Source organism: Ranitomeya variabilis, chromosome 7, assembly GCF_051348905.1.
Source record: "Ranitomeya variabilis isolate aRanVar5 chromosome 7, aRanVar5.hap1, whole genome shotgun sequence".
NCBI classification, from domain to species: Eukaryota; Metazoa; Chordata; class Amphibia; order Anura; family Dendrobatidae; genus Ranitomeya; species Ranitomeya variabilis.
Window position 1 is genome coordinate 28,058,313 of NC_135238.1, and position 9,858 is coordinate 28,068,170.

The window sequence follows — 9,858 nt, forward strand, 5'->3', positions numbered from 1 at the left end:
GAAGAAATCAACAGTGGGAGCAATAATTAGAAAATGGAAGACATTCAAGACCACTGATAATCTCCCTCGATCTGGGGCTCCACGCAAAATCCCACCCTGTGGGGTCAGAATGATCACAAGAACGGTGAGCAAAAATCCCAGAACCACGCGGGGGGACCTAGTGAATGAACTGCAGAGAGCTGGGACCAATGTAACAAGGCCTACTATAAGTAACACACTACGCCACCATGGACTCAGATCCTGCAGTGCTAGACGTGTCCCACTGCTTAAGCCAGTACATGTCCGGGCCAGTCTGAAGTTTGCTAGAGAGCATTTGGATGATCCAGAGGAGTTTTGGGAGAATGTCCTATGGTCTGATGAAACCAAACTGGAACTGTTTGGTAGAAACACAACTTGTCGTGTTTGGAGGAAAAAGAATACTGAGTTGCATCCATCAAACACCATACCTACTGTAAAGCATGGTGGTGGAAACATCATGCCTTGGGGCTGTTTCTCTGCAAAGGGGCCAGGATGACTGATCCGGGTACATGAAAGAATGAATGGGGCCATGTGTCGTGAGATTTTGAGTGCAAACCTCCTTCCATCAGCAAGGGCATTGAAGATGAAACGTGGCTGGGTCTTTCAACATGACAATGATCCAAAGCACACCGCCAGGGCAACGAAGAAGTAGCTTCGTAAGAAGTATTTCAAGGTCCTGGAGTGGCCTAGCCAGTCTCCAGATCTCAACCCTATAGAAAACCTTTGGAGGGAGTTGAAAGTCCGTGTTGCCAAGCGAAAAGCCAAAAACATCACTGCTCTAGAGGAGATCTGCATGGAGGAATGGGCCAACATACCAACAACAGTGTGTGGCAACCTTGTGAAGACTTACAGAAAACGTTTGACCTCTGTCATTGCCAACAAAGGATATATTACAAAGTATTGAGATGAAATTTTGTTTCTGACCAAATACTTATTTTCCACCATAATATGCAAATAAAATGATAAAAAAAACAGACAATGTGATTTTCTGGATTTTTTTTCCACAGTTTGTCTCCCATAGTTGAGGTCTACCTATGATTACAGACGCCTCTCATCTTTTTAAGTGGTGGAACTTGCACTATTGCTGACTGACTAAATACTTTTTTGCTCCACTGTATATGTTTCATACTTCTGCATCTCTACAGTGAAACTGGTGGAACATATATGTTTTTGTAATCCCTCATTGTATGCCTTACTCATTTTTGAATGTCCGAAGTGTATAAATTGTTATGGTATGCGCATTTTTGATAATTTTTTTACAGCATAACCATACCTACACCAGTACAGTGTGTAGAATGGTGAACAGGTTTCTAAGTTCATTAACTTCCAATGCAAGTTCACACAGACTTAAATTTAACTTTTTAAGATTTATTATTTTTTATTTAATTCAGAGTCCTGAAAAGGGCCTTTAGAGTGCATCTTTAGCTTCTAATACTTTATTGGCCAGCTTCTGCTCTTGAGCACCAGCTTGCATCTCTGTGGCATTGAGTGAACAAGCTTCTGCAGATGTTCACGAGTGATGATGTGGTTCCAGGCCTGTATCAGAGCCTCAATCAACTCACTCTTGGTCCTTGGCTGTTTTCTAGATATCTCTAATGATACCTTGTGCCACAAATTTTCTATTGGATTGAGGTCCGGGGACTGAGCTGGCCAGTCAATAGTAGCCACCTTGTTCTTTTTTTTCCATTCCGTTACTGTCTTAGCTCTGTGACAAGGAGCATTATCATCCTGGAAGATGTAATCCCCTGAAAAGAGGTGTTGAGCAGAAGGAAGCATTTTCTTATTAAGGATGTCTATGTATTTTTTTTGCATTAACCATACCCTCCACAATATGAAGCCTTCCAACACCATTGGCTACCAAACAGCCCCAGACCATTACTTTCATCGGATGTTTCACAGAGAAGCTCAAACACTCTGGCTTGTACTCTTCATGTGGGAACCTTCTCACATAACACTTGCCATCATTTCCTAAAATGCAAAAAGTGCTTTCATCACTAAATAGCACTTTTTCCCACTCCTCCTTCCTCCATTTTAAATATTTCAATGCCCACAGTTTTCGCCTTTGTCTTTGTATGGCTGTCATCAATGGCTTCTTTCGGGCCTTGCACCCTCTCAATCCTGCTTCCAAACATCTCTTCCTAACAGTTGATGTTGCTACCTCAATATTGCACTTTTCTTGCCATTCTCGCAGAAGCTGAGGAGAGGTGAGCTTTCGATTGGCAAGGGATGTTCTTATGAGTACTCTATCCTCCCTTTTAGTTGACTTTCTGGGCCGACCAGATCTGGGCCTGTCCTGGGTAATTCCAAGCTGCTTATGTTTCTGCAAAATTCTTACGACTGTACTCTGATTACAGCCGACCATCCTTGCAATCTGGGGGCCAGTATAACCCTCTTCGTGTAGCACCACAACTCGCACACGATCCTCCGCTGACAAAAATCTGAAGGCTCCCATCATAAAACTCTACAGTATGATTCACTAGATAGACCAACAGATAAAACAAACAAACAAAGCAGCAGATGTGATGCAATGTAATGCAATGTGATTGGCTGCCATATCCAGGTTATGATTGGTCACAAGAACCTCATCTGTGATTGGCTAATTTTGGATCTGAAGCTGTACAATATTTAGTTGTGCTTTCAATTCCCATATTGTTGCAATAATATCAGGCAAAACTGCTTCAAAAGCTAAAAATATTACAGGGAGAGAATGCAAAATTGTATTCTGAACAAAATCATATATAATATGTCATATTAGCATCGAAGATATTCGACAGAAAACGTTTAAAACTTGAAAAGTCAATTTATCCTATACCTATGCAGGACTTTTGAACACCACTGTATATATATATATTAGCTGTTTCCAGCCAGCTAAAGCTCGGCACGCTCATTGCTATCTAATTAACGCTGCTGGTGATTAAACTAAAGTAAATAATGACAACATTCAATAGCGCTTACGCAGGTGGTAAATTAACTTAAGATGAAGTTAATAACAATAATATCTCTCTGTCCTTATAAATCTGCTCAGCTGTTCATTGTTGATAACCAATCCTACGATTTAGTCGATATTGTTGTTGTCGATCAGCTACTGCATCGTTGTCCGGATTTTCCTGCGGCCTGTGAGATGGACCTGGCGACTCTTCTTGGCTCATTTTGTTTGGGAGAATGCGGATGCAAATAAATGTATGTTTACCTTGGCTAAAGAGGTTGAATTACATAGAAAGGAAGTGCTGCATGTGGTAATGTGGGGGGCGGAGCCTCGTGTGGTAATGTGTGGGGACGGAGCCTCATGTGGTAATGTGGGGGGCGGAGCCTTGTGTGGTAATGTGTGGGGACGGAGCCTCATGTGGTAATGTGTGGGAATGGAGCCTCGTGTGGTAATGGGGGTGGGGGGGACGGAGCCTCGTGTGGTATGTGGGGGAACGGAGCCTCGTGTGGTAATGTGTGGGGACAGAGCCTCGTGTGGTAATGTGTGGGGACGGAGCCTCATGTGGTAATGTGGGGGGCGGAGCCTCATGTGGTAATGTGTGGGGACGGAGTCTCATGTTGTAATGTGTGGGGATGGAGCCTCGTGTGGTAATGTGGGGGAACGGAGCCTCGTGTGGTAATGTGGGGGAACGGAGCCTCGTGTGGTATTGTGTAGGGACAGAGCCTCGTGTGGTAATGTGTGGGGACACAGCCTCGTGTGGTAATGTGTGAGGACGGAGCCTCATGTGGTAATGTGTGGGGACGAAGCCTCATGTGATAATGTGGAGGGACAGAGCCTCGTGTGTTAATGTGTGAGGACGGAGCCTCGTGTGGTAATGTGTGGGGACGGAGCCTCGTGTGGTAATGTGTGGGGACGGAGCCTCGTGTGGTAATGTGTGAAGACGGAGCCTCGTGTGGTAATGCGTGGGGATGGAGCCTCGTGTGGTAATGTGTGGGGACGGAGCCTTGTGTGGTAATGTGTGGGGACGGAGCCTCGTGTGGTAATGTGTGGGGACGGAGCCTCGTGTGGTAATGTGTGGGGACGGAGCCTCATGTGGTAATGTGGGGGGCGGAGCCTCATGTGGTAATGTGTGGGGACGGAGCCTCATGTTGTAATGTGGGGATGGAGCCTCGTGTGGTAATGTGGGGGAACGGAGCCTCGTGTGGTAATGTGGGGGAATGGAGCCTCGTGTGGTAATGTGTGGGGACAGAGCCTCGTGTGGTAATGTGTGGGGACAAAGCCTCATGTGATAATGTGTGGGGACAGAGCCTCGTGTGGTAATGTGTGAGGACGGAGCCTCATGTGGTAATGTGTGGGGACAAAGCCTCATGTGATAATGTGGAGGGACAGAGCCTCATGTGTTAATGTGTGAGGACGGAGCCTCGTATGGTAATGTGTGGGGACGGAGCCTCGTGTGGTAATGTGTGGGGACGGAGCCTCGTGTGGTTATGTGTGGGGACGGAGCCTCGTGTGGTAATGTGTGAAGACAGAGCCTCATGTGGTAATGTGCCGGGATGGAGCCTCGTGTGGAGATGTGTGGGGACGGAGCCTAATGTGGAAATGTGGGGGGCGGGATTATGTGTGGTGATGAGGTGGGGCGGGATTATGTGTGGTAATGTGGTGGGGGCGGGATTATGTGTGGAAATGTGGTGGGGGGCGGGATTATGTGTGGTGGGGGGTTGGATTATGTGTGGTAATGTGGTGGTGGGCAGGGTTATGTGTGGTAAAGTGGTGGGGGGGTGGGATTATGTGTGGTAATGTTGTGGGGCGGGATTATGTGTGGTAATGTGGGGAGGCGGGATTATGTGTAGTAATGTGGGGGCAGGATTATCTGTGGTGATGCGGTGGGGGGGCGGGATTATGTGTGGTAATGGGGTGGGGGGCAGGATTACGTGTGGTAATGGGGTGGGGGGGTGGGATTATGTGTGGTAATGGGGTGAGGGGGCGGGATTATGTGTGGTAATGGGGTGGGGGGCGGGATTATGTGTGGTAAATTATGTGTGGTGACATGGTGGGGGGGCGGGATTATGTGTGGTGATGTGGTGGGGGGTGGGGTTGTGTGTGGTGAAGTGGTGGGGGGCGGGATTATGTGTGGTCATGTGGTGGGGGGCGGGGTTATGTGTGGTAATGTGGTGGGGCAGGATTGTGTGTGGTAATGTGGTGGGGGGGTGGGATTGTGTGTGATGATGTGGTGGAGGGCGGGATTATGTGTGGTCATGTGGTGGGGGGGGCGGGTTTATGGGTGGTGATGTGGTGGGGGGCGGGATTGTGTATGATGATGTGGTGGTGGGGGGATTATCTGTGGTGATGTGGTGGTGGGCAGGGGTTGTGTGTGGTGATGTGGGGGGCGGGATTATGTGTGGTCATGTGGTGGGGGGTGGGGTTATGTGTAGTGATGTATTGGGGGGCGGGATTGTGTGTGGTAATGTGGTGGGGGGCGGGATTGTGTGTGGTAATGTGGTGGGGGGCAGGATTATGTGTGGTGATGTGGGGGGCGGGGTTGTGTGTGGTCATGTGGTGGGGGGCGGGATTGTGTGTGGTAATGTGGGGGGTTCGGATTGCGTGTGGTAATGTGGTGGGGGCGGGATTGTGTGTGGTAATGTGGTGGGGGGCGGAGCTACTGTGCAGGGGGCGGGATTAGCGAGTAATCATGATGCCTCATATATATAGATATAATATCTATATATACACACACACTATATATTTCTATTTAGCTCCCTTTAGCTGATTTTTGATCACATCAAAGTTCAGATCAATATTGATGTGGTCAAAAATAAGTACAGAGGAGTTCCGAAGAAGGCACACAAAGGAGGAACAATGTCAAGAGTGGGTCACATCTTCCTGGGAGATCTGGGGTTAGAAGATTACCACAAAGTGTGAATCACACTTCTTCCATTGAGCCTGTGTGTTTGTGTGTCCCATATTAATTGGATTTGATTTCCTTCAGTGCTGAAGAGGTGAATGACTCTCTCTTTGCTGATCAGAAACTTGCAGCTCCATTTTCAGCTGCTTCTGATCTGCTCATTACCTCTCCCTATTAGGGTATGTGTCCACGTTCAGGATTGCATCAGGATTTGGTCAGGATTTTTCATCAGTATTTGTAAGCCAAAACCAGGAGTGGAACAATTAGAGGAAAAGTATAATAGAAACATATGCACCACTTTTGCATTTATCACCCACTCCTGGTTTTGGCTTACAAATACTGATGAAAAATCCTGACCAAATCCTGATGCAATCCTGAACGTGGACACATACCCTTAAACCAGGCCATACCTTCTCTGTCTTGCCAGTGAAAGCTTTGCTTCCTAGCTCCTTGGAGACACTGTGCTGAATAGGAGATCGGTGTCGCTACAGGAGACTGTTGCGTGCTGCTTTGGGGTGTATGCTTTCCTCATTGTCCTATTCCTAGAAATCATAGTATGAGAGATTTGGTAGGGACCTCCTGGGTCCATCTGATCCAACCCCCTGCTCAAAGCAGGAGTCACTAAATGATCCAAGACAGATGTCGGTCCAGCCTCTGTTTGAAAACTTCCATGGAAGGAGAACTCACCACCTCTCGTGGTCACCTGTTCCACTCATTGATCACCCTCACTGTCAAAAAGTTTTTCCTAATATCTAATCTGTGTCTCCTCCCATTCAGTTCCATCCCATTGCTTCTAATCTTTCCTTGTGCAAATGAGAATAAAGATGATCCTTCTTCAATATACAATGTACCTATTTGGTTGGCACATTCCTATCCTTCCCTATATATCTCTTTACCATTGGTGGTTGTATGTTTGTTGCTTTCTGTTATTCCTGTTTTGGCTATACGTCTTGTTTACCTTATATTTCTGTCCCAGGCCTCATGGGGCGAAGGAGGGGACAGATCAGGGTTAACAGGAGCGTAGTAAGGTCAGAGGCCTCTCTACCTTCAAGAGTACCCCCGGGACACGGATTATACATGTCTCAGTTCCAGGAACAGTTGGAGGACCTTCTTCCTTACCAAAGACCGTGACTGCGTGACATACAAATTCTCCTATCAGAATGAGCTCACTGACAAATTCTCTGTTAACTCATTCTGCAGTCAGCCAGATGCAGAGAGCTAAAGATTCTGCAAATACCAAATGGTGCAACATTTGTAGCAAAAACTGGTTGCAAAAAATATTTTTATCCCAAAACACTTGCAGTTAAAAAGACAAAACTATTCTTAAAGGTGATTATTATCTTTAAAGAGGTTTTCCACTGATGGCCTATTCTTACCAGAAAACAGATGCAAAATCTAGGTTAGGTACAAACTTATTGACGATATATGATGGAGCTCATGTTTCAATCATTACCGGAGTGTTAAGTGATAATATAACGATTATAATATTTCTCCTTTTGAGCCGTTATGGTGGCATCTTCTGGTCCACAATCTTAGAGGAATAGATTGACAGAGGTGACGTGGGACGAACTTTTGTCCTGGACCCTGTCTCTTTTTTTGCAGCTATGTATAAGAGAGGTGTTCAAGCATTGCCATGTGTATTAAAGTAGCTGCAACTTCCTTAGACTTCAAAAGAAAGACCACCATGCATGCATGGCCAACTCTTCTCAGTTGATTAGGACTGCCGAACATCTATTAGAGAACATTTGTTGTCGCTTTAAGCATGTGAACAGTGAATGAAATGGGCGTAGCTCATGGGCGCACTCTCCCAAAATGTCAATGAGGATCCCAAGAAAAATGGTAGACCCCTTGGACTCCCGGAGGTGCTGTTAAGTATCTTGGGCACCACAAAAGCCTCTTGAAAATCAGAATAAGAGTGTTTCTCGTGCTTGGTGTTGGGATGCTACATCAGACTCCCAAACACATGTGCAGGGGGTTGGAATGGGTTGAAAGAGTCACGGACTTTCAAAAGGGGCAGTTTTATGGGAAAAATCATCAGCGCAAAGAAAGTAGTTTCAAAATCTTCTGTGGTGGGTCTAGAAAAAAAATGCAGATAAAGGAAGAACTGGGTTTAGTCGGTGATGGAGGGAGTTGGATTACTTGACTTTCAAATTGGAGCGTTGTCAAATGCCTTGAAAAGTGAAGATATTACCAGACTAAATTCCCAAGCGGCATGGAAGTCAGATGTGGATGAACATCCCTTAATGGGGACTTTCAAATTTTAAGGGGGCCCATGGCATACTCCTTCCTCCAAGGCTAATCTCTGATGCCAATGCTAGATCATTATGTAATCCCATTAGGGAATGGTTACCTGCGAGGAATGACATTATTATACTACGACAATGCTACTGTGAGACTGAAATAAAATGTGGGTCAAACATAATATAGCAAGAAATTGTGGAGCTTTTCTCTAGATCCTCAAGGGAACAGAATGCAATAAGGATTATGATGAGTCCCACAGTATAATCATTTCATAGATAAAATTCCTACAGTGAAATTATCCATAATGTGATCAGTGAACATCGCTGATATCACCTTGTAATAATTCATTCTGAACAAGTGTTAATAATATTTACAGTCAATGGTAGGAAAAGTGCTCAACACGGATATAAAGCATTACAGGAAATGCTCTCAAAATGTAAAAAGACGTTTCATCTCTATCATTTGAAGAGAAGTGAGGACAGTGGTTTGTATCCACTAATGTGACTTGTGGCCAACAGGACAGTAAAAAAAAAAAAAATATTCAAATGCCACTTGAAGAGAACAAGACAGGGCTGTATATAAGAATCATGGGCCCTATAACAAAAATCTGTCCCCCTCAGTACCCCTCAGTCACGATTCCACAGTATCGCCCACAGTGCAATGCCCCCATAGTGACCCCACACAATAGTGTGCCCCAATAATTCCAAATCCATATTATATTGCCCCCACAGTGCCAGTACCACAGTGTAATACCCTAACAATGACCCCCCACAGTATGATGGCCCCAGTTCTCCAACCCCATATTATATTGCCCCCACAGTACCACCACCACAGTATGGTGCTTAGATCATTCCCCAATCATTATGATGGCCCCAGAGTTCCAACCCTATATTATATTGCCTCCACAGTGACTCCCACACTATGGTGCTTAGACTGTTCCCCAAACATATTATCCCCAGAATTTGAACCCCACACCACCACCACACTGCAATGCCCCCCACAGTGACCCCCTGCATAGACCATTCCCCAATCATATTATGTCCCCAGAGTTCCCACACAGTATAATGCTACCACGGTGGATGCCCTCCCCCACCCCGCATTATAATACTCCCTTTAGTTTAAGAGTACAGAAAAATCAGTTAATCATCACCTCAGTCAAGAAATCTTTACCAATATATTTTTTATTTTATTTTACATGTCCAGCCTGTATATGCATTGAGCTTCTTACTGGGGTAACTTTTTGATTATGTGATGACTGGAGTTTCCTTTTAACTTATGGTTTATACATATGAATATAAGCACATGTGAAAAACATGGATTCCTATGGATAATATGTTTTATATTGTTCCGTATTATCAGTGGTTAGCACAGCAGCCTTGCAGCGCTGGAGTCCTGGGTTCTAATCCCACCAAGGACAACATCGGCAAGCAGTTTGTATGTTCTCCCCTTGTTTGCGTGGGTTTCCTCAGGGTTCTCCGGTTTCCTCCCACATTCCAAAGACCTACTGATAGGGAATTTAGATTGTGAGCCCCAACGGGGACAGCGATGATAATGTGTGCAAACTGTAAAGCGCTGCGGAATATGTTAGCGGTATATAAAAATAAAGATTATTATTATTATTATTATTATTATTATCACTGTTGTAGTGTGGTTTCTACCTTGTAGCAACATTGTGGCTGTTTTGTAAACAACACAATATGTGTTCCAACCCACAGGCTGCATACAAGAGAATTCATAGCCCTCGGTACTATGAGATATTGCTCTGTCTTGA